This window comes from Leopardus geoffroyi, chromosome A1 (genome assembly GCF_018350155.1).
Source record: "Leopardus geoffroyi isolate Oge1 chromosome A1, O.geoffroyi_Oge1_pat1.0, whole genome shotgun sequence".
NCBI classification, from domain to species: domain Eukaryota; kingdom Metazoa; phylum Chordata; class Mammalia; order Carnivora; family Felidae; genus Leopardus; species Leopardus geoffroyi.
In genome coordinates, this window is record NC_059326.1 from 104,967,729 (window position 1) to 104,991,961 (window position 24,233).

At 44.7% G+C, this 24,233-nt stretch overlaps 1 long non-coding RNA gene across 1 annotated transcript in view; it reads right to left on the bottom strand.

Moving 5' to 3' along the window:
- LOC123603123 overlaps window positions 1-23,946 on the bottom strand; it is a 67,610-nt gene extending 43,664 nt beyond the window's left edge. Inside the window, exons 1-4 of the long non-coding RNA XR_006714750.1 lie at window positions 23,755-23,946; window positions 23,553-23,671; window positions 22,990-23,075; window positions 19,947-20,070 (exon numbers count right to left, since the gene is read on the bottom strand). This is a non-coding gene — a long non-coding RNA (uncharacterized LOC123603123). The remainder of the gene's footprint in view (window positions 1-19,946; window positions 20,071-22,989; window positions 23,076-23,552; window positions 23,672-23,754) is intronic.
- Between the last annotated feature and the right edge of the window lie 287 nt (window positions 23,947-24,233).

Below are 24,233 nucleotides of genomic sequence, written 5' to 3' on the forward strand. Positions count from 1 at the left end.
GCAGGAGGTGGGGGTGGGGCGGGAGGGTGAAAGGGCTGAAGATGGTCAAAAGGTACAAACTTCCAGTTATAAAGTAAGTAATGGGGATATCATGTGTAACATCATGACTGTCACCGTGTATTGCGTATTTCAAAGTTGCCAATACGTCTTAAAAGTTCTCATCACCAGGGGAAAGTTTTTTTTAACTCCATTAGTGACAGGTGTTAGCAAGAGTTATTGTAGGGATCCTTACACAATATACAAACATTGCATTATGATGTTATACCCCGGAAACCAATAAAATGTTCTATGTCCTTTTTATCCCCAAAACAAAACAAAATCAAAAAGTGGGGCACCTGGATGGCTCAGTCAGTTAAGTGTCTGACTTCAGCTCAGGTCATCATCTTGCAATTTGTGGGTCTGAGCCCCGCATTACTCCCTGTGCTGACAGTACAGAGCCTGGAGTCTGACTCTGTGTCTCCTCTCTCTGCCCTTCCCCTGCTCACCCTGTGTCTCTGTCTCTCGCTCTCTCAAAAATAAACATTAAATTAAAAAAAAAAAAGCACGTTCAATCGTATTGCTTTAGTTTTAGCACATTTTTATGCAGATTTTGTGCACTGTATTTTATATAATAAGGAAATCAGTTTTTAAATTAAAATGTTGAATTTTGCTCTGGAGAAGGTCAAAGTAGAGATAAATGCATAAGCAAGTGACAGTAAGATTCCTGTGAGCAGTGCTGCTGTCCACGCAGATGGTGTGAAATCATGGGCAGGAGCCATTGGGATACTGGGATGCTTCCTGGAGAGGACATGTGCAGGACACAAAGGATGGCCAGTGGTCTGTAGAGTTCTGCACAGAGGGCAAAGCCTGTGTGAGCACAGCAAGATGAGGAGGGGAAAGGTGAGAAGCAACTGAAGAAGTAAGGGGGGGGGGGTCATTTCATTTTGTTGTACTTTCTCCTAAGTTCACCAGATAATACATTTTTGAGACAAACCAGTTAGTAGCCGTGTAAAAAAAGTCAGTGGGCGGGGGAGAAGATACCCAACTTGGGAGACATAAAAAAATTCACAATGGGAAATGACCAAGGCCTGAACTGAGGCGCAGTGTCCAGGACAGATGAATGGGGGATGGAAGATGTCAACTCGGGAGGAATGTGGGCTCTGCCCTGGAGACAGGTGGGTACCAGCGATAAAGATTATCCTCCAGGCCTAAGAGCCATTTGTATGGGAACAAAGACCAGACAGCAAATACCTATGTAGGGATACTTAGGTGGATATTAGCTCTGGTCTTCTGCTGGCGTGAAGGTATTTCAGCTCACAAGAAGTCCATGTTCTATTCTGGCTAGAGATAGTGCAATGTTTGAGTTATGTCCCCTTATTCCACCATTTCTCGGTGCCAAGAGCAACTGTGTGATTTTTACAGCTTATTTCAATGATCAGAGACGACCTCGAAAACCTGTTTCCAGCTAGGAAGTCTCCCAGGGATACCAGGCAGAACACCGTCTTCATCTGGGGACCCTTATCTTGTAAACCCAAGGATGCCCGCTGGGATTTGCCTTCTGAATTACAAAGGCACTCCAAAGCACCTTCTTGCCTTAGAGCTTCTTCATTTTCTCTTCCCTCCCTGTAAATCTGGGGTAGGATACATTAAGAAGAGTGGATTTCTTCAAGCTTCAAAAGGAGAGGCTACAATGGCTGGAGATTACTCCCCGTCACTAGAGGGCACCAGCTGCATGTAGAATGTCTAAGCGTTCCCGTGCCAAGCTTTCTTCAAATACAACAATATGTCACATAAAAAAGGCTTGTAATGAGGTAGCTCTCCCACTACCCCATCCTTATTCGCTTCATTTCTGCTACTGAGGTTACAGTGTTTGCAGATTTTTCTTTTAATTCAGCAATCTAATAATACGGATGGGAGATATGAAGAATGCATGCCTACACAGTCTATGCTACCACTTACCTGCCTCTTCTGTGCTAGATAACGAGTGAAAACCATCAACTTTGCACATGGTTTTACTACAAATTCTGCAACCAAAGGGTTGGTGTGACAAGAATGTCTCTCCTGGATAGCAACACGGCAAAATGAAATTCCCCACTTTACGCATTACAGCACAGATGTCTCCAGGAAACCAAGATGACGGGTTCTTCCACGGAGATTTAGCAAAACTGCCCCGACATTTCATTTATGTTACTGTGTGAGTGACTGCACAGAAATACAGTGGCCCAAGCAAGCTGCTAACGGTCTAGTTTCCTTCTCCCGGCTTTGCCTCAGGAGGCTGACCCTTGTGTCAAGACTGCTTCAGTTCATTGAAGCAAAATTGGCTCATTGTTTCATCTGTGATGTTTTCCCTAACACAGAGTCTTGCATTTTGGGGGGGGGGGCGGGAAGGAAGTGAGCATTTACTCCAAAACTATTTGATTTTGTTGAGTGCTGACAGATTCTCTGTACTGAAAAGAATTGCAGGGACCTGGCCTAGCCTGGGCACATCCATTATCAGGTCAGGTATAAGTGCCCCCTGGTGAGAGAGAACGGGCTGTGGGAGCCCTGCGTTAGGGGCTTCACGGCAGCTTCTGTGCATACAGAAGCCTTGTCAGGCGGTATCTTTAATCACAGAGTGCTTTGTGCTTTATCCTCTAAAAATGGAAACGAAACCACTGGCTTCTCAATAGAGTGTGTGAGGCTTGATTGATGGGCTAAGTGAACCCAGGAGAAAGAAATTAGCCCAAGTAGAAGGCAAAAGAGGGATTAAGAAGTAGGAGATTTTCTTGCCCTTTGAATCCTCATTTCTTTTCCAGGACGGAAGCAAACGAGTTGAAGGGGCCTCACAGTATCAGGGCGGGGGTGGCTGGAGGACAGGGTAACATCACATGCTGAGAAACCACTCAGTGCCTGACACTGAGCTAGGCTTAAAAAACATTTTTTTTTTTTTTAACGTTTATTTGTTTTTGAGAGACTGGGAGAGAAAAGGGAAGGGTCAGAGAGAGAAGGAGACACAGAATCTGAAGGAGGCTCCAGGCTCCGAGCTGTGAACACAAAGCCCGACATGGGGCTTGAACCCACAAGCCGAAAGATCGTGACCTGAGCCGAAGTCGGACGCTTAGCCGCCTGAGCCTCCCAGGCATCCCAGAGCTAGGTTGGGTATCAACTCAACCCTCTTAGAAAGGTTAAGTATGATTCCTACTTTATAGAGAAAGAAATGAGACTAGATAGATTTTCAAAAACTGTCCCCGGTCATCATGCTCATTTGAAGAACGAAGAGGATAAGTAACAGCCAGCAATGACCACGTGCATACTCTGTACCAAGTACCACCCTCCGCTCTGATTTTCACACCACATGGGAGATTTTATCGCACCCATTTTGTAGAGGGGAAACCTGAGGCTGCAAGGAGTGAGGTCACTTACCCAAGTACACCACCACCTCCGCCTGACTCAGCCCTGCTGGCACCCTCAGGCGTGCTCCCGGCTGTACCTGCTCTTTCTACAATTAAAAACAACCCCCCCCCCCCAAAAAAAAAACATCCTGATAAACGAATTCACAGGCATACCCTACAAAAACTGTTTAAGTGAGATACACCATGAGTATAACTTGTCGGGGGTCTGGCAAATACGCAGCCCCCTGCTTCTATCCACTCAAAAGACTCTGTGACCAAACACAAGTAGAAAATTTAGCATGATTTATCTTCCACTTAGAGATTCATATTCCTACCATAAGAAATCCGGGGACACAGAAGAAACTTTCTTGCTTAAGTGGGGTTGAGCCCCTCCCTACGGAATGTGGTGGAGACCTCCTCCGAACAAAGGAAAGCGATGGGGTCCAATCAACTCCTATACGTGTCCGCGTAGCTCTGACCCCAGTCTGCACCTTGGAATGTGTCCAATCAGACTATACGTCACCATATATGGGAGACAAACAAGTGGAAATTGCATAAAAGCCTCCACCCCGCTGTGCTCAGGGCTCAGTTTTTAAGGTACGACCCCTCCCACCCGCCCTTGACCCCATGCCAGCATGATGAATAAAGTAGCTTCCTGGTCAGAAAAGCCTCCGTGTCCCGTCCCTCTGTGGGAGAACCCTGCTACAGAAGGACAGCACCTTTTACTTACTCGCACCAACCATGCCTCAGCGACGTCACCTTGCGCCTCAACCTCGTCTGCGAAACGACTTAGCCCACGAAAAACCAGCCCGACCAGGTTCCCCATAAGCAGCGAGGTAATTGCTACCATCATCTGCACCTGTAAACGAGGCTTCCTGAGCACGTGGGCGATGCGTGGGCGGCATTCAAGGTCGTGGGCCAGGCTTCCCGAGGCCCTTTGCACGAGTGAAAGTGTGGTTGGAGAAAAGATGTCGCTTTTCAGTCAGACACTTATGGGCCGTGGGCTGCTTAAACTTTCTGTGCTTCACTTTCCTCATGATAAGATGATGCTACAAGACTCCCTTTCTGATAGTCTGGAGAAGATCAGGGGAGAAACAGCTCAACAGGTGCGAGCTGTTATTGTTAGAAGACCAAGGGAGAGCACCTGCCCAACCGAGGGTGTGACGCTCCTGGGGAGACAGCTAACTTCCCTAAATTCGTCTGAGAAGCCATTCCGGTTAAGAGTTAGATTTTCTTCCCTATAAAGTTTATTTGGATGAAATCATATTATCATGGGATAAAGTATGATGAAGCAACGAAGGAAGGAATTGACTACTATGGAGAAGAAGGAATGAGGTTTCTGGCAAAAAAGCAGACGGCGCCCTTCCCTTTGGAATAGCCAGTCTGTGAAGCCACATCAGATCCTGTCTGTTGAAAGGCCCCAGGCTGCCTGGGAAGGTGTGCAGGGGACGCAGGCCAAGTGATGACGGCGGGGGTGTGGAGGAGAAAGTGGGGTCCATACAAGGGACGCTGTGTATTAATATATCAAGATTCCACATAATCCTTTAAATAAACACAACCTGTTTCCATTTGAGTAACTGTCTTATTCCATAAATGTTTAATCTGAAGAAATAATAGATATTTCTCTGGAAAAGTACTGAGTAATCACATGCCTCTTCCTTGATTCCTCGGACCAGGTTCCCTTCCTGGGAACCGCACTCCTGCCCGGTGGAAGATGGGGCAGGAAGGTCTTCAGATGTAAAGCCCGGGGTAGCGGAGTAGGACAGTGGGTGAGGGCAAGAATAAGATGGAGAAGGTGAGAGAATGGCATTTAGAAGGGCAGAGAAGCTGCTTTTCTCAACACTGTTCAAGACACTCCCCATTCCCAGAGGCTAATCAAGTCCTAGAAGGGGGAGATAGAGAACCCGCCACCAATAAAACTTAGCGTATGAAGTACAGAATGAAAAGAAAGAACATCTGTTCGTGTGTGTGTGCGTGCATTTTTGTATGAAAAACAGAAAAAGTATTCTCTGCACATTAGTAGGTGGTGTAGCTTTTTAGATGCGGTTGGGCATATTAGTCATTCAGAGGACTCTGACATCTGTTGGCACGTCATAAATTGCATTAGTTACTTTTTGATTTCTACTAAAAGTGAGTTCACTGGAAGCATGGCAGGTCAGACTGAGCCAAGGGAAGGAATCCTTATAATTGTTGAATAACACATGGAAAACTCTCATCTCAAAGCAGGAGCTCAATAAATGTTAGTATGTTTCTGTTTCCCTTTCTTTCCTAAAAAAGGATGAAAAAGAAAAGAGCGGGTAGGTGGGAGAAGAGGGAGAAGAAGGAGGAAGGAAGAAAGGAAGCTAAAGAGAGAAAGGAAGATAATTTTCCCCCAAAAGAGTATGGCAGCTGAGATCTGGAGGAAGTTTGTGTGTTTAAGTATTGATGAAACATGTCAGGGAATTTTCCACAGTATATCCTATTAGTAAAATCCCATAATGTAAGGAGTCTTTCTTTCTTTCTTTCTTTCTTTCTTTCTTTCTTTCTTTTTGTATTAGACTTCAGATTCAACTCACTATATAATTGCATATCTCAGAGATAGGACGACAAATCAGATTAGATGTTTCTTCCTCTGCTTGTTTCTTTTCTGAGCATTTGTTGTAAAGGAAAAGAGAATTTAGCAGCAGTTGTGTATTGTCCCTTTAAAAACTAATCTTTGATATCAGGCTGCAATCATCTTGTTGACCTTGGTTGGACCATATGATTCTCTTGAAGTCCAAAGGCTTGAATGGATCTCTTTGTGTGCTCAGCCCTCCTCCAGGCCAACCCTGCACGGGGTTTTGTTTTGGCATGCTGAAGAGAAAGCCATAGACAAGTAGGTTTTGATTTACAGATACACATAAGGAGATGTGATTTCCTTTCCAGGAAAAGGGCGTGATGGGCTAATGTGCTTTAATTTACACACACGGGGCTCTTTTGGAAGCCTGTATTGTAGTCAGGGCTTGCTTAGAGTGACTCTTTAAGCAGGAAGCATTGCTCCCAAATGCTTACGGGTAGACAGGAAACCTGGAAAAACCCCCAAGACGAGGAGGTGGGAAGGGAAGACACGGACACAGAATTTTTGAGGCCGGGACTTAAACATCTCACTCTAAAGGGTTCATAACTTTCACATGCCTCCAAATTTTATTTGGATCTGGTTTTCTTTGTTTTAGCTATTTCCTGTTTTTCAGCCATGGGTGGTCCTTTTGCCTGGAAACACTGACTCCTAGATTTTTCCTAACATGTGGTTTTCTGGGGGATAAGATTTCTATAATAAATGAGGCGGATTTGGTCTGATCGGCCAGGTGTCAATTTTCTGGCTGTGGACATGGTTCCTATTCATCACCTAAGCAGAAGCCATAAACTAACCATCCTCAGAGCTCAACAACATTTATGGGGGCCCCAGGACAATGACTTTTTGGTTAAGTGAACTCTACTAAATTTAGCAAAAACCTAAATAGGTAGTACCATTTATCTACCTATCTATCTATCTAGAGTGTGAGCAGGGGAGAGGGGAGATGACGACAGAGAATCCTCAACAGACTATATGCTCAGCATGGAGCCTTATTGTAGGGCTTAATCCCACGACCCTGGGACCATGACCCAAGATGAAATTAAGAGATGCTCAACCAACTGAATCCCCTAGGCACCCCAATAGTACCTTTCAAAAGCATGAAGACTCTTCTCAAACATTCTTGTGCACGGTTGAAAGCAGTTGTATTGGCTACATGGTGAGCCCCAAAGCCCAGGGAAACGTCTGTGTTGCTCACAGGGGTTGTTAAAGAAAAGTACCCTTTGCAGCTTTTCTAACCCTGTTCTACGCGTTTGTCCTTTGTTCCCTGACAGGCCAGAGAGACAAAGAACACCTCTGTCCTTTGTTTGGTTGGCGTCTCCTGAGTGGAGAATTTCTGCCCCCAATTTGGATCCTACACTCCATTAAGACTATTCCTGTGACCGGAAGGTGATAAAAGAAACACATTTCAAATAGTAAAAACAAGCGGGTCCAGGAAGGATCTTGCCAGCAGGTTCAAACAAATGAAAAAGCCAGGCCTCCAGTTGCTTAGTCTGGATCTGGAACAGCTGAGGGAGGAGTATCAGCGAGGCTCTGGGCAGCTGTCTCAGGCACGGCGAGCCTGGCCACGCCACTGTGCGTGTCACAGGCTGGACATGGTGGGGGGGGGGGGTGCGGGGAAGGACACATGTCTAGGGCAGCTGCTTCTCCAGTGACACGGACGACTCTTCCTTCCTTTTGTCTCATGTCATTTCCCCCCCTCCTCCCTTTTTGACACTACTTCTCCCCCTTTTCCTTTTTTTTACTTGGCATTTTTGTGCCCTCATCTCAAAGCTCTAAGCTCCTCTCGCCTTCCATGCACCTAGTAAATACTTCCAAGTCCCCACTCTTCAGTGTTTCTCCTACACATCATGGCTAAGATAACAAAGGCTATCAGTTACTGAGGGCTTATCACAGGCTTTTGATCTCCCTTAGTGTTCCAGCAAACTTTGACGTGGTATACTAATCAGGATAGGCTAACCGCTGCAGTATGTAGTCCCAGAATTGCAGCCAGGGTGTTTCTTGCTCTCATGCAGTGTCTGGAGCTATGCTCGTGACTGCACAGCTCTCGTGAGCGCCGTCCTTGAAGCAGTGAGCAGAGGGTTGCAATGCACCTCCACTATCCTGAAGTCTTTTGCATAGAAGGGAGGGAGTAAGTGAGAGATCACAGGGGGGCTTTAGGGGCCAGGTCTCTGAGTGGGATTCCATCACTTCCTCCGCATTGTGTTGGCCACAATCTGACATATGGTCCCCTCTCCCCGCAGCTATAGGAGAACCGTGAAGTACAGGATGAGGACGAAACTCTGTGGTGGGTGTGGCAGGGTCCCTACAAGTAGGTGAGGTCATTTCCTCTGGGTAAGGGAATTGAGGCTCGAAGATTCAGAGTCATCAGCTAATACATGGTAAAAGCCAGATTCCAACCACATCAATACAACTTCAGTACTACCTTCTCAACCTTGCATTCTGCTTTCTTGGCCTTCCGATAAAAAGTTATTCTCTCTTTTATCCCAACGCTTTACCTTTTACAATTTTTTACTCCCCTCCGTATCACACCGTGCTGTGCCTGTTGTAGCAGTCTGTGAAAGTCCCAGGGAGAGGGAGTGCTGTTTTTCATATCTGCACCATCAGCAGACAGCATAATGCCTGAGACACAGTGGGGCTCAGTGTCAGAGTTTGACAAATAAAGGATAGCTGTGGTTTGTGTGCTGGCTCATGGAAAAGGCTCTGAGGTACTTCACAGTGATGGGATTATTCACTGTACAACTTTCCTAGATTAAAGTCAGGGAGTCTGGATTATTGCAATAATCACCCCCATGTAGCTATTTTCAACCCAGCCGTAAGAAGACTCATCACTGGAAAACATAAGTCAGAATGTGTATCTCTTCTCCCCAAATCTCTCCAATGACACACCTGCACCCAGATCTTGGGTTTTTAATACCATGCCCCAATTAGAGGAACCAGGGTTGCTAAGAGCAGTGGGTAATTCTAGGGCTGGTATAGAGAAAATACAAGATGAGCCCGGAGTATCAAGAATTTTTTTTTTTTTTAATTTTTTTTTTTCAACGTTTATTTATTTTTGGGACAGAGAGAGACAGAGCATGAATGGGGGAGGGGCAGAGAGAGAGGGAGACACAGAATCGGAAACAGGCTCCAGGCTCTGAGCCATCAGCCCAGAGCCCGACGCGGGGCTCGAACTCACGGATCGCGAGATCGTGACCTGGCTGAAGTCGGACGCTTAACCGACTGCGCCACCCAGGCGCCCCAAGAATTTTTTTTTTTTAATTTTATTGATTTATTTTGAGACACAGAGAGAGCACAAGCAGGATGGGGGTGGCTGGCAGAGAGAGAATCCTAAGCAGCCTCATGCTGTCAGCATGGAGCCTGACTCAGGGCTTGATCTCATAAACCATGCGACTGTGACCTGAGCCGAAATCAAGAGTCAGGCACTTGCCTGGTTGAGCCACCACGTCACCCCTCCAAGGAATCTTGTAGTACCAAGAAAATACAACTATATCTTGTAGTACCAAAACATAAGAATATGCTTAAAACAAAAAAGGAAATGGAAGCGTGTCAAATGGACACAGGAACTAATCTGAAAGAGTTCTCAATGTCCAAAGCCAGAAAAGTTGGAGAAACAAGAGAATAATGACAGTATTGGATTATAATCCAAAGAACAAAATGATTATACACGAGTGTATCCTGATATCAGTAACTGAATAAATAGGGCAGAAGGGTTAAATCTCCCATACAGAAGAATTCCAAATAGTCAACATAGTAGGGATGAAGGAAATAGAAAATGAGCATAAGAACACTACTTGTTATAGTCAAGATCCACTGATAGATGCTAATATTAGCAGGTAAAGCTTTAAGGAGAAGCAGGATACATCCATAGCCTCAACGTATCTGCTGCGAAATACTCATTAATTACTGTGGCAGTTTTATCATATATTCACAAATTCTTTGATAACTCTTTACTACAGGAGCTGGAACTTAATTCCCTTGAGTGTGGGCTGAACGTAGGATTCACTTCCATTGAACAGCGTATGGAAAGGAGAAAAGAGTAACTTCACAGTGGAGAATCCTGGCAGACACATCTTTAATCAAGTGATCAGAGTTAACACCACCGGTACTTAACCATGGTGATATCGTGTGCCCCGTGATATATGAAAAGAAGGGCACTCACCTCTGTGGGAATCTTCTCCCAAACCTGTAATCGGTAACCTGTTTAGTTAATAGCTTTGTACCAACTTTAAATTACTTAGTTTTGATAAATGCCAGGGTAATAAAAGATGTTAATATGATCGGAAGCTGGGTAAAAAGTATATGGGGTCTTTCTTGATGATAATTGTAATTCTTCTGGAAATCGACAATTATTTAAAAATAAAATTTTTCTAAAAATACTGAAGATGAGGTGCCTGGGTGGCTCAGTCGGTTAAGCATCCAACTCTTGATTTCGGCTAAGGTCACGATGTTGGTCATGGGATCGAGCTCTGTGTTGGGCTCTGCACTGAGCATGGAACCTGCCTGAAATTCTCTCTCTCTCCCCCCTCTCTGTCCTTTACCTGCTCACATGTGTGTTCTCTCTAAAATAATAAATAAATAAATAAATAAATAAATAAATAAATAAATACTGAAGAAAAACCCCCCACCTCTCCATTTTATGCTAAACCAAATCCAAAGTCATTTTCATTAGCCTGCAAAGTGTGATGTGATGCCCCCCATTCCCACACTCTGTCCATCTTCTTCTCTCATTCCCTCTGTACCTCAGACCGTTTCAGCTACCCTCTCCTTCTTCTGACCCTGGACACTCTCAGCCTGCCCTCACTTGATGCTAATTGTCCCCTTTGCAGGAAGGCTTTCCCCAAAGATACCTTCCTGGATACTTCCCTTATCTCTCAGAGATTTTTACTCATGAGAGTCAAATCATGAGACCTTTTGGATCAACCTGTATAAAAGAATACACCTGTCTAGCATACCCGATTCCTGCTCCTTTATTGCTTTTCTCTATTGTTTTTATCATCATCTATCATTAAGTATATTTTATTTGTTTTTTCCTTGTCTATCCCCCTGTGGTAAGCAGAATAATGGCCCCAAAGATGTCTGCGTTCTAATCCCTGACATCTATGAATATTATAGGCTCCATGACAAAGGGGAATTACGACTGCAGGTAGAAATAAAATGGCTAATCATCTGACCTTGAGATGGGGAGATTATCCTGGATTAGCTGGGTGGAAGGGGGAGGCAGAAAATAAATTGGAGCAACTTGATATGACTCAGTCCCTGTTTGCTGGTTTTGGAGGTGAAAAGGAGCCATGAGCCAAGGACCACGGGCAGCTTCCGGAAGCCAGAAAAGATGAGGAAACTCTTTCCTATGGCCTCCAGAAGGCCTAGCTGACATCTTGAGTTTAGTCCAGTGAGACTCACATCAGAATTCTGCTTACAGAACTGTAAGATATGAAATTTGTGTTGTTTTAGGCTACGAAGCTTACTGTAATTTGTTACAGCAGCACAGAAAACTGACTCATCATATGAACAAAATCACTGACTCATCCCTAATGTCCAGGCGGGACCTTGGGTCTCATGAGTGCTGTCATTTGGCCGGTGTGGAACTGATGTACAAGGCGAAGACTGGGTCATTCTCAGCCCTCTGGAGATTGGTCTGCAAGTCAGTGAGGCTCCATGAGCACAGGGAATGTCTGAGGGTGTGAATGAGCGAGCATGGGTGATGTCTGGTGTGGAGTTTCTGCCATATACTCAGAGACCTCATAGGGAAGGTGCCTACCTGTGGCATAAATGCCATCAGTGAGTCCTTGACCATTTCTTGTGTTCAACATGCAGAATCTCTAGTGGACTCGGAAAACACTTCCGGGCCCCTCTGCCTGAGTACCACCTTTACTTTAGACAAGACAGAAATGTCTGCTTTAGACAAGACAGAAATGGTAGCCACAGCATCAGGGAACTTTATGTTTAGGGCTGACTGAGGCATTAAAGAAAGCTTACAAGCAAAAGTTGATTTATGAAGGCATTGCAAAAGCCTCTCCTGATTTTATCCAGAGTCCTTTTCAACTAGAGTCAGACCTCTGAGGGGTTGTAGATTGATGGGTGACTTTGCTTGTTTTTATTATGTAAAATAACAGAAGAGCCAGAAGCAATAAAACCAAAATACAAGAGAGCTTTATAAATAAACTAGAAATAACAGATACTTGAAGGATAATGTCCTCAAGCACTTTAGAAATGACGGAAGCGCTTAGAAATGTTTAAATGAATGACTCTGAATTCATCTGGGGATGGGGGTTTCATCATTAAATTTCTTTTCTGAGTCAGTCAGCAAAAGTTTTAACTAGAGATAAAACGCAAATTGAACACCAAGAGCATCCACCATAAATTGTTCATTGGTGTACTTCGTTGAGCTATAAGCATGTTGTCTCAGTAGAAGATTTTGGTTTCCACATGACACGAAAACGCGCCTCAGTGTGGCTTAAACAATAATGGGAATTTACGGGTTTATATAACCAAGACTCCCGAGGTAGGTCAGGCTTCGACAGAGTTGATCCAAAAGTTTACAACGTGGCCGGGACTGTGCATCCGTTCCCTGCAGTTACTTCCAACATTTGTTGGTCTTTCCCTTGGACTGGCTTCTCTCACTTCTACTGGTTTCCAGAGCGGTCAGAAGCCTTACTCACATTTGGTAGACGGAGACACCCCAGAACTCCTATTCAAATCCCATGGCTGGGAAATTCAAGGTTTATAACAGAGCAGAGGTCACAAAACAAGACCAATGGGTGAAATCCAGCCAGCTTTCTGATTTTGTAAATAACATTTTCCTGGAAGATAGCCATGCCCATTCAGTTACGTATGGCCGATGGCTGCTTTCACACTATAATAGCAGAGTTGACCGGTTGCCACACAGACCTTTTATCTTGCGGAACCTAAAATATTTATTGTCTGGCTATTGACAGAAGGTTGCTGACCCCCAGAGCACAGTAATAGAAAAGAACTCCTTGAGGTCACACTTAGCCCAGAAACTGTTCTCTTCTTCTTAAGAACAGGTACTTGTTTCTTGCTATTATTCTCTTTTTCCCACCCAAGAACAGAAAGAAAATTTTTCTCCGGCAAGTACAGCAAGTAGTTTTCAAAAATCATGAGCTAGGCTTCCTGATGTCTTAGGATTTGCATGGATCCTCGCGATAGCTAACAGTAACAGCAAGAAGCTATGGTCGGAGAAACAGAATTCTTGAGGATTAACACTGATTCACACCAACAGCATGCACTAGAGGTCAGATTCTGGGTAAGCCCTTTACATGTCTTAACTCCCCACAAAATCTCATGAAGTGTATTCTGTAATTGTTGCCACGTTATACGTGAGGCACTGAGAGTTGAAGAAATGCCCCCGGTTTATACAGCCAGGGCAGTGATCACTGAAAGCCAGGCCGTGGGACTCCAGAGTCCACACTGTCAGTCAGCACATGGGGCTGCCTCTCTGAACTGCAATTCCAACTGAACAAATGCAGAAAGAGGCTAAGAACTATTCGCACTCTGGGATGTGGCTCAGCACTAAACATGTGGCATGCGCAGAACAGGAGCAAAGGGCCTTCCCATGATCAGAAGAGGAACAGAGCACAGAGGAAGTGAGGAACAGAAAATAAACATTTCCCTTAGAGGCCCCTCGCTGAAGGTTCAAGCAAGATCCTGCCGAGGAGGCTTTGGAAGGGAACGTGTGAACCACATCAGCATCAGCCAGAACGAGTGCCATGGAACACGCACCCCAGAACTCACGCCATAGGAAAATGGGCCTCTGGTCATCTCGGTTGCGGAAATACCCACATACGTACGCTAACCCGCTCAGGGAGATCCCCAGTGCCAATGTCATGAAACTTTAAGAAAGTCTACAGGAAAGATATCTGCTCAATTGACCCAGTATTTACTGAATGTACTTGACTGCTGTGTATTCTTTTTTTTTTTAATTTTTTTTTATTTTTTTTTTTCAACGTTTATTCATTTTTGGGACAGAGAGAGACAGAACATGAATGGGGGAGGGGCAGAGAGAGAGGGAGACACAGAATCGGAAACAGGCTCCAGGCTCTGAGCCATCAGCCCAGAGCCTGATGCGGGGCTGGAACTCACGGACCGCGAGATCGTGACCTGGCTGAAGTCGGACGCCCAACCGACTGCGCCACCCAGGCGCCCCTGACTGCTGTGTATTCTTTGCAGGTATGTCTGATGTCTGTAAATATCCCAAAGAACAAATTTTTGATCCATTTTGTTGTACAATTTAAATGTGTCATTTACATGCTTAGCAATACGATTGGTTCTATAGCCTGTAATGTGAAACTATTGCCTCTTAAGGTAACTTTCTTGGTTATTTTTTATGATGGCAGTAAAAGAGCCCTTCTAAGTCAATTAAAATATGAATCTGAAGTAAATGGATCTCTGGGGATCAGATGGACTGACGACTGAACTCGGCGAGCTTCCTTGCCAGAAGGTGCAGTCTAAAGCCCGCTCATGGGAGCGCCTGCATCATTCTCTCATTGCCACGGTGGCATCGTAAGTAGGATTGTAATGATATACTATAATATACCAAAGAGTTAAATTGTGCAGAACAACTAAGTAGAGAATCAGGGACAGAAAAAAACCCTGCAGATAGTACAAGTGATAAACTCAAAGAAATTTAAAGATGGAAGCTATCGACATGGCATGGATTAAGGCTGACAGGAGAGGGTGCATGGGAGGATGGGACACCTGATCTGGACCTTAAAGGGTCTAGTGGATGTGGGCAGTGGGGAGATGATGGGAGTGGGGGTCTCACTCCAGCAGGAGCAGAGGTAGCCTGGATGTACCTAGGGCTGGGGCTGGAACATGGAGGGTGTCAGCTGTAGCTGGTGGGATCTGAGAGGTTAAGTAGCTGGTGTATGGAAGACCTTAAAAATCTTGCAGAGCTATGTGGCTTAAATTCAGCTGTTAACACTGTATATTTCTGAAGACGGCCCAAGTGTGTGTCATCTGACATTGATCTTTCAGGCTAAAGCATAAAAATGGATTGGCAGGGAGGAAGCTAAGGGAGGAAGTAGAATTTCCTTATTACAGAGAAGAGCCAATTAAGGATGATTGATTTGAGTTCCATCCTTCCAAGAGGGCTAACTTCCAAATTACCAAAGTCAGAGTCATTGATGTTATTCTTTGGAAATGTCCATAGACATGGATTCTATAAGCAACTATAATTGACTGACTGTTGAATCGCTATTACAATTAAGAAGATGATTTGCTTGTTTTTTAAAAAAAAATAACATGTGTGCCTATCAAAGGACTATAACCATGTATATTATTTGTTTATCACAGTACATTTGGAAAATACAGAAAAATCCATGGAAGAAAATAAATCAAGCACAGTCAGAAAGGGTTGTATATTTTGGGACTATTTCCTGGAAACAACATGGGGGGGCCTGAGTGAGGTGCTGTAGGTGCCAGCAGACATGGCAGGGCTCAGCCATCACTGAAAGGATGCACTGAGGGCAGAGGAGCAGGAGTGGACATGTGGGGGAGGTCATGTGGGTGCTCATCTGTCTTGCTCATAAGCACATGTGAGTTAGGGTCAAAGGCTCTTGCCAGGTTTGGGCCATTTCCATGACATTTCATTCTCAAGGGCAGGTCAACTGCCATCATCTCATTAATGTGACCCTTTCTCATGCCACCCAAATTGTGTCCATCAACCCCTGCTCTAAGGTCTAGCCCAAGTCAATAGCATGTATAAAAGAGACACTTCCACTTTCCACAAGTCTTGAAACATAATGTCTATAGTGAAGGTGTCTGAAGGAGGGTTGCATCACGTAACGCAAGACTGAAATGCCTGGAAACCTCTTTACCTGGTCCACTCTGTGAGGCCCCACCCTGCCCAGGAGTAGCTCCTTCAAAGCTCTCCCAACAGTCTACAAATCTCCGGGACATGCTGGTTTTCTCTCCAGTGCTCTAGATGCTTACGCTTGCTTCTTCCTCTCCCTGATGTTTCTGGAAGTTTTCCTTTTCAGAGAGCTTGTGTCTTTCTTTCTTTCTTTCTTTCTTTCTTTCTTTCTTTCTTTCTTTCTTGTCTTTTTATCCTTCCCTTCCCTTCCCTTCCCTCTTTGAATTTATGTGAATATGAAGTGTCTCTAAGCACTTTTCTTCACTTTACCTATTGCCCTTAGAGTTCAAAGCTGAGCAGTTCAAAGATTCTTCCTTAGAAAGTTGAGGAGGTCATCAGGGAAATACAAATCAAAACCACACTGAGATACCACCTCACGCCAGTCAGAGTGGCTAAAATGAACAAATCAGGAGACTATAGATGCTAGAGAGGATGTGGAGAAACAGGAACCCTCTTGCACTGTTGGTGGGAATGCAAACTGGTGCAGCCGCTCTGGAAAACAGTGTGGAGATTCCTCAAAAAATTAAAAATAGATTTACCTATGACCCAGCAGTAGCACTGCTAGGAATTTACCCAAGGGATACAGGAGTACTGATGCATAGGGGCACTTGTACCCCAATGTTCATAGCAGCACTCTCAACAATAGCCAAATTATGGAAAGAGCCTAAATGTCCATCAACTGACAAATGGATAAAGAAGATGTGGTTTATATATACAACAGAATACTACTTGGCAATAAGAAAGAATGAAATCTGGCCATTTGTAGCAATATGGATGGAACTAGAGAGTGTTATGCTAAGTGAAATAAGTCAGGCAGAGAAAGACAGATACCATATGTTTTCACTCCTATGTGGATCCTGAGAAACTCAACAGAAGACCAGCGGGGAGGAGAAGGGGGGAGAGAAAAGTTACAGAGAGGGAAGGAGGCAAAACACAAGAGACTCTTAAATACTGAGAATAAACTGAGGGTTGATGGGGGGTGGGGGAGAGGGGAAAGTGAGTGATGGACATTAAGGAGGGCACCTGTTGGGATGAGCACTGGATGTTGTATGGAAAGGAATTTGACAATAAATTTCATATTAAAAAAAGAAAAGAAAAGAAAAGAAAGCTGAGGAGGGCAAAAGGTAGTGACTATGTTTCCATAGTCTTGTACCTGTCACAGAAACAGGTGGAGGTGGTCCATATTATTAATAGGCTGGAACTCTTTAATCCAGATTATCTACAGATTAACTCCAGGCAAAGAAGATCTCTGGAAAGTAGAAAGCTGATTACTGCTAGTAAATAAGCTGACTCTAAACTCTGCTCGATGCCTGAAAAAACCTCTGACTTCAAAGTAGTTGGTTCCTTTGTTGATGTTTTCTGCCACTTAGAAGCACAGGCTTGGATACACTGATTTATAAGATGAAAAGACTCACACCAGGTCTGGGGCAACTTGCTTTTCATATGGTTGTAGTTTTCTGTAAAACTTTTCAGAAACTCCTGGGTGTTATTTGAGGGCTGAAATGATTACTTCTCAGCCTTAATATTCCTTCAGTCGCTATTCTCATCACACCCAAAGGAGGACGATATCAGGTGCACGGTCCAGGTCCCTGTGTTAGTGTTATGACAGTTAAAGATGGCTGGGTATGGTCTCACTTTTGAAAAAGTCTGTGAGTCTCTCTTGCATCGGAAGGGAAATTTTTTTTTTAAGCTTATTCACTTTTGAGAGAGAGAGAGACAGAGCGTGAGCAGGGGAAGGGAAGAGAGAGAGAGAGAGAGGCAGATACAGAATCTGAAGCAGACTCCAGGCTCTGACCTGTTAGCACAGAACCTGATGCGGGGCTTGAACTCACAAACCGCCAGATCATGACTTAGCCCAAGTCGGATGCTTAACCAACTGAGTGACCCAGGCGCCCCATATGTTGGTAGGGAAATCTTTATCTCCTATTATTTCTTAGATCTATGGATCTGCTCTCATTTATGCCTCTCCTTGTCCCTCTGTCTGTCCTGCAGTTGTATATACTCCTAGCTGCATGTACTGATGTCTTCTCTATTGTGGAGCTTTGCCCAGCCTCCTCTTTGTGGTTTCTTTGAGAATCTTTTGAGCACAGAATACAACCCTCCCCTTCTGCCATACAAGATGAAGTCTAGTATGACCCAAAGATGGGTCTGTGATGTCCCAGTGGAGCCTCCAACCACAGAATAAAAGATGAGGTGCTAAATACGTTAGATCCCATTTGTTAAGGAGATGGCAGACGCTCTGTGAAATAGACCAAGAATTCAGACATTTTCTTTGCAGGCAGTTCAAAGTGCTGTTGTATTTCTCTTCTCCCTCCCTCACTCACCCCAAGTTTTGCTATGGAAAAGGAGAGGGCTTTACCCCGTAAGCCAAGCGAAGGGAGCTTCGAGGGAGCACGCAAATAGTGGTCTTTGTGTCTCGCACAGCCCATCCCCAGGCTTGATTCTCTGGCTAGGTCAGCCTGGATGTGGCAGAGGAACTGGAGGGTGTGCCTCCTGGAGAGGGAAGGAGCTGGAAGGGCAGAAGTGATGGTTTCCCTGGATCAGTTCTGGGCCTCACATGAGAGAGCCAGCCTGCCCACAAGGATAGTCCGGATGAGTAAAAGGACCCTAAGGAGGTATAGACCTCTGAAGCCCAGAGGTCAACGGGGTGATAGGTGGCCAGGAAAAAGGCACCATGGCCAAAGGCTCCAGCTAGATTTTCCTAGGAACCTGTTGACATACCCACCAGAAAGAAGCCAACCTCAGATATGCCCCCTGCCTAAAGGGCACTGACACCAATTTATATCTGTACCTTCTCTCTCTCCTCTACCCTTGGGCCTAGTCACGGAGCAATTAGAAACAGAAACGGTGGGGGAGAGATGGGAGGACAAGAGAGAAGAGGCCCAACATTTGCCCCTCTCCTTCTTCATGGCAGAATTCCAGGGTAGAACAGACCCGGATGGAGGGATAAGGAGAGGCTTTAACTCTGAATGAGTATGGAGTTTTGTTATTCTACTAGAACAGACTGACCTCTATAATTTTCAGCTGGACTGGACTTAATAATGTGTGAAGGTAACCAGAGAACTTTTATTAGGTAAGCATTATTGGAAACCAGAGACATCCCTAAAATTTTATTTCAGGATCGGGAGACAGCAGGTGAGGGAGTTTAATCGGCAGAGAAAAATAAAAGGAAATTGGTTTCTAGATCGGTTAACAAGCTCGTTCCATGACCTGAACACACATTGAGACTGTGTGGCTTTGGGGTTCCAAGGAAAAGGTCGACTGCCAATGACCGGTGATGGTATTTGACTAACTTGCATTCTCTCTGAGACAGGGTCTGTAAATTGCTTAGCAGAGTGGTGCAGCAGAATCTCTATAAACAATAGTATCAGTATGCTAGTTATCTTTAATGGTTATTACAGGGCATCTGCTTTAAGACATCTCCAACTAGACTCTCAACCAGCAGCTGAAGAAGCAGAGAAATCAGGCCTCCAAAGAGATATCTCTGTAACCATCCATCCCCAGGGTAAGGAGGGGTGGGGACTCTACCAGCTGGGGCTTCCCTGGGAAAGTGGTTCAAGTGATGAGTTAGACTCCAGGGAGGTACCATACAGAAGGATTGGGCTATCTTGATTTGGAATCTCTAGTTCATAGTCAGTGGTGGCTCAAATTATTAACCTGTCTGAACTTCAGTTTTCTCATGCTTAAAAATCCCAAAATAATGAGTACCTACTCTAGGGGGATTAATACCTACTTAACTGGGTTGTTGTGGTACATTGTGGATATTCCATTTATTTGCTTCTTTCTCCTTCACTTAGCTGTGTGTCTCTTTTAATTCTTAATACCCAGCATTCTTGAACTTTCCTGCTCTGTGCCCTGTTTCCTCTACTTATTTGGGAAAGCAGTCTAGTAAACGAATCTCTAATGGTAGAAAGGAGTGGCAACTGCTTAGACTGGAGATTACCTTTTAACAGAAGTATGTGGAAGATGAAAAGTAGAGAAGAAATCTCAGATCCTGAACTTTCCCACTGGTGTCACCCTGATGGCACAGGGTTAGGGTTGGAAGGACCACATTAAGTACCCCCACGAGGCTGGTGCTCCACAGATGGCAAAACCACCTTCTTCCCAATGTGGGAATTTAGCTCTTACTTACAGTTGATGACAGCTGCCTCTTCTGTAAGCCTCCGAGCCTGGCACTGAGCTGGGAGCCTTGCGTCAGGATCTTCCTGCATCTTTGCAACATCCAGAGGGGAGGTAGGGTTGCCTCAGAGAGGTGCCTATTCAAACCTGAAACCAGACAGACTTCAAAGTAGTCCTTCAACCCTGTCACAACCCCATGAGAGGACGGTACTGGAGTGATTCAAGAAATACACGTGTGGGTGGGGAAAGCAAAAAGATGAAAGCTTTGCAAAGAGGAGCAGAGGGGGCTGGGGAGAAAGACGAAAAGTCCCAAACTTAAAATGCTTGAGATTGTCCTTGAACTCATTATCTTCCTTCCTTGTGAGCTAATACCCATTTCTGTTGGATCGGCACACAAGCTACTTTCCACAAAACTGCCAGGTACTCGACCGGTGACAAGAGGTCAAAGCGTAATGCATGCGCACACCCTTTAATCTGGAGCTGGCATTTGGTGGTGTTTGAGGGGACTTAACTTTAATTAATTGACTCCTTAGGAATAGAGCTGACAGTTTTCCCCTCATGGATTTAAGAAAGTTGACATTTTTTCCTCAAAGAACTCTACAGTGCTCTAAATCCCTGGGCCTGTGGAGAAGGCTATTATAAAATAGACATCTTCTCTTTTAGAGGGTCTCTCTCTTCACACAGCAAACACGGCGTTACTCATCTGTGTGAGAAAGTGTAGGTCCTAAAGGAAAATCAAAAGGATATTTGGTGATGAAGCAAGGGAAAAATGAAAATATCATAACTGAGGGGTGGCCCCGGAACATTCCGCCTCCTCGTCATCAGGAAGCTTTTAGGTGGCTTCTCCCTGTGTCCAAGGGAGAAGCACTGAAGTCAGACAGGGCAAAAGCTAATGAGCTCTTGGGGATGAGGAACCCGCAACAGAGGCCTCCAGAGCTGGCGTTGATGGAGCGTAGCTCCCTCAGTGGGCACAGCACCAGCTTTGATGTGGCTTTGCTGGGAACCACCAGTGGCTTTGTCATATGCTAGGACCTGGCCAGGTGGGAGGCAGTGTGGCACGCTGGTGTTGCAGGCATTGATGTTGCTGACTGACGACGGGTTGCAGTTGGAACTAGGGCTTTGGATCAGCCACAACAAGAGAAAGTTTCGTGGTGAACAGCCAGAAAGAGCTGTGATTGTTGAGAGAGGCAAAACCTGAATATTCAAAGAAGTGTTTCACCAAACATGTGTAGGAATCCCTGAGAATTCCCACAGGTGTCATGCTACATTTTGAGGGGAGAGGTACTCGAGTTCCCACAGACCTAGTGGAGCTGAATCAGAGAACTGTGTAATAATGTTATTTTAAGACTCCTGCTACTTACTCCTGGTTGATGCGTTATGGGGAATCAAGTCTGTGTGTGTTGGGATAATGGGTCTATATTGTTGATGGCAGGCCATGAATCCTGGTAGGTCAGGAAGTTGGTGGGCCCTGGAGTAGGAGGATGGAGAGATCTAATGTGCTTGTTGACCTTCCCTTGGCTTTACGGAGCCTGGACTGTCGTCAGCGCCACCGATTCGGTAGATCCTGGCCTATCACCATGCGAGTAGTAAAGCAGAACTGGGCACTCATCTTCCAAGGAGTGTTTCCTAATTAAGCCATAGTAGTAAGTGCCGTTTGGGTGGAGGATGCAATCCTGGAAAGAACATGTATTGGAAGATTGGACACCTCTGCCCCAGCTGCTTTACCATCTTGAGTGACCTTGGGATAGTGACAGAGTTTGTGTGTGGGGTGGGGAACTGTGTGTCTATAAAGCTATAGGTCTCAGAGCAATCTCAGTGAAATGAGACACGAATGCTGCTCTTCCGTGAATGGGGAGAAACTCCTATCAGGTCAGCATTGGCAGATGTGCTATGATTTCTCCAGCAGACAAAGACTGCATTGGCACAGTGGCAATAAAATCACTACAGCTAAAGAGAGCCAACTACTTGACTGATTGCTGTAGATGAATGTTTGTATTCCCCCAAAATTCATATCTTGAAATCCTAACTGCCAATGTGATAATAGTTGGAGGTGGGGGCCTTTGAGCGGTGATTCATTCCCTTATAATAGAGACCTCTGAAAGTTCCCTGGATATATCCACCATGTAAGGACACAGCAAGAGGACAGCCTTCTATGAACCAGGAAGAGAGCCCTCACCAGACACCAAATCTACCAGGGCCTTGAGCTTGGAATTCTCAGCCTATGAGAAACAAGTGTACCTATGTATGTATGTGTGTAGGTATGTATGTATTTGAGAGAGAAAGAGAGAGAGGAGAGAGAGAAAGCACATGCAAGCAGGGGCACAGGGAGAGAGAAAGAGAATCTCAGGCAGACTCCATGCTCAGCACAGAGACCGATGCAGGGCTCAATCCCATGACCCTGGGCCAAAATCAAGAGTCAGACAGTCAACCAACTGAGTCACCCATCCACCTAAATAAGTGTTTGTGTTTTAAGCCATACAGTCCATGGTATTTTTCTTACAGCAGCCTGATCAGACTAAGACTCTGACCAAGGAGGGTGTTCTATTTTCTCTCCTGGAAGAGTTGGTCATCAAAACTGGCCCAGTGGATTCATCAAATGCCTCTGAGTCTTGGGAAAGAAAGACCACAGGAATGGAAGAAATACTTTCCCCCACAGGTGGATTGGGGGGTTAGGGAAACTTAAATTTGAATATTAAAAAGAATGGCACCTTATTTTGGTTCCCTAGTTAGTAATGTAGGACAGACAATTCCATATTACACTGTGCAGATCGTTGGGAAGCCAAAAAATTGGTGTTCCCATTCAATGGCCACTTGTTTTTAGTGGTGATATAATGGCTTCAAGAAAACTTTGAAAAACTAGAGAAATCAGTAGTCCCTGCTGGAAGCCAGGCTCATGTAAAGCCATGGAAGAGCCTGCAAACACAGGATAGACAAGTAAGAAAATAAGCCCGAAGCTTGTCTTCATGAATTAGTTATAAATGCCTGAAGTGGAAACTAGAACCTGGTTTGAAAAATAAGAAAGTCCTGTGGTTTGAATCATTGAGCTGTCTCCATACCATCAGATTCTAGCAGTGATCTCTGAATTCCATCTTTCTCTTCACAGTCTTTGTGAAATGATGAATCATTTCTGGAAAAAAGACACCTGGATAAAATAAGAGATGAAACAACAAATAAGAACATGAAATATTTGCTTTCAGGAAAAATGGAACAAATCTCATAAGCACCTTCAAGTCTCATAAGCTTTTCTGTAAAAAGTCTTCTTTCTTCAACAATCATAGCAGAATTCTATCTAAATTCTGCCGTGTATCCAAGACCACGACTTAGGAACGGGTGTGGTCTTGTTTCAAGTGTTTCATTGCTAATGGCTTCATTTTTAACATTCTACAGACACATCATAGAGTGAAAGCTTCCCAAACCAGAATAGGTTTTTGGCAAGCAAATTAGATCATGCCCAGCGAGGATCAGTGTGAGTACAAGATGCCTTGAAGGCTGGCAGGGAAACCATTTTAGAGTACAGGTAAGAGTCAGTTGATTAGAAATTTTGTTCATGTCATTGTGAGAATCAGTGAATCTTTAATTATTATTGCTGTCTACTGAGAAAACCAGGGAATTACAGTACCTTAGAGCCTGACTTCACCTTCCTTTTCCATGGTAATTAACCCTTGACTGAACCCTTGGTTCAGGTTATCTGGAGACTGTCGTGTGTAGTTTATTGAGGCAGACGTTCAGGCATAATACCTGTAAGGTAGTGAGGGAAGCAAGACTGAGCCAGGGAAGAAGCTGGATGGATACAGTTGCAACCAAAATCTTAACCTACCCACCAAGGAACTCTGGAGCTGTGACGACCCTTCTGTGTGGCCAGAATTAATGCAAGGAGGCCAGAGCTTCATATCCTGAGCCAACCAGTATTGGATTTGGGCTGTCCTTTGGCTGAGGACAATTCCTGGAAGAGGACACAGCTATGAGCCCTCAGCAGACAATATTCCTCTCACCTTGGGGAATGAGTTCTTTGGTTCTAAATGGAATGCAGAGAAATGGAGGCAGAATCTCATCACTATGCTATATAGATCTATTGCAAGGCCCCTTATTGAACAGGTCTCTTAAGAAAGGGAGAAGATAGTCTTCTTTCTGTTATCTAAAACTGTGTAACCTATTATCCCAAAACATAGTAGCTTAGCACAACACAAATAATTTATTATTGCTCCTGGTTTCTATGGGTCAGGAATTCATAAATGGCTTGACTGGCAGAGGTGGGAGGGAGTAGGCTCTGCCTCAGGCTTCTTGTGTGAGTGTGGTCAGA